We start from the raw sequence: 1,557 nt of genomic DNA, 5'->3' as shown, positions 1-1,557 counted from the left end.
AACAACAACAACAACTCTCTTTTGTGGTGTTAACGTAGCCACAGATATGTATGGCTGCGTTCCAGGAAAACTTTACTCATAGACACTAAAAATTGAGTTTTGTATAATTTTTACATATCATAAAATATTTTTGTGTTTCTCAAACATTTAAAAATTGTAAAACTCATTCATAGCTGTACAGAAATAGGTGTTGAACCCAAAGGATGAAATATTTGGGAATAAATCTAACCAGAAAAACAAAAGACCTATACAAAGAAAACTTCAAAATGCTACTACACGAAACCAAATGAGATTTACAAAAATGGAAGAGTATACAATGTTCCATGATAGGAAGACTTAACATTGTGAAATGTCAGTACTACTCAAAGCCATGTACAGATATAACTCAGTCCTAATTCAGATTTCAACAACATTCTTTAAATATATTGAAAAAAAAAAAACAATTAAAAACTTTCTATGGAAAGAATAGAATCCTAGGAGAGGCAAAGCAGTGTTAACGAAGTAGAACAAAGTTAGAAACCTACCTGACTTCAAAATTTACTACATAGCTACAGTGGTCAAAATAGCCTGGTACTGGTATGATGAAAGATACATAGATCATTGGAACAGCATTGAGAATCCTGAAGTTAACCCACCCACATACTGATCTTTGACAAAGGGCCAAAGTACATTGAATGGGGAGGATATTAGTCTCTTCCACAGATGGTATTGACAAAACTTGAAATTGACCTACGAAAGAATGAAACAAGATCTTTATCTCACACCATATACAAAACCCAGCTCAACATGGATTAAGGATCTAAATCCGAGACCTATAAAGGTCATTAATGAAAAAGATAGGGACAAGTTCAAGGCACACATATACTATCAAACATTGCAAAAATTGTACAACCAAAAGATGAAAAAATAGATAATTGGGACATCCTAAAATTTAGGAACTTAAATGCAACAAAAGATTTCACCAAAAGAGTACAAAGGGAGCCCACAGAATGGGAAATTTTTTTTTACAATCACATATCAGACAAGGGGCTAATCTGTAAAATCTATACGAAACTACAACACCTCTACAAGGAAAAGACAACCCAATTAAAAAATGGTCATAGAACATGAACAGACACTTCACCAAGGAAGACATTCTTGCAGCTAATGACCAATATGAAGAAATGTTCACGATAATCAGCTGTTATCGTTGTTAAGTGCCATCAAGTCGGTACAGACTCATAGCGACCCTATACACAAAAGAACAAAACACTGCCCAATCCTGGGCCAACCTCACAATTGTTGCCACACGAGTCCATTGATGCTGCCACTTTGCCATTCCATCTCGCTGAGGGGCTTCCTCTTTTTCTCTGACTCTCCACCTTACCAAACATAATATCCTATCCAGCGACTGGTCCCTTCTCAGAATATGTTCGAAATATGAAAGATGAAGTTTGGCCATCCTGGCCTCCAAGGAGCACTCTGGCTGTACTTCTTCCAGCATAGATCTATATGTTCTTTTGGCAGCCCATGGCACTTTCATTATTCTCCTCCAACACCATAACTCAAAAACATCAA

This window comes from Chrysochloris asiatica, unplaced genomic scaffold (genome assembly GCF_000296735.1).
Source record: "Chrysochloris asiatica unplaced genomic scaffold, ChrAsi1.0 scaffold00004, whole genome shotgun sequence".
NCBI lineage: Eukaryota > Metazoa > Chordata > Mammalia > Afrosoricida > Chrysochloridae > Chrysochloris > Chrysochloris asiatica.
The sequence above is the reverse complement of the archived record's forward strand: the minus strand, read 5'-3'. Positions refer to the sequence as shown.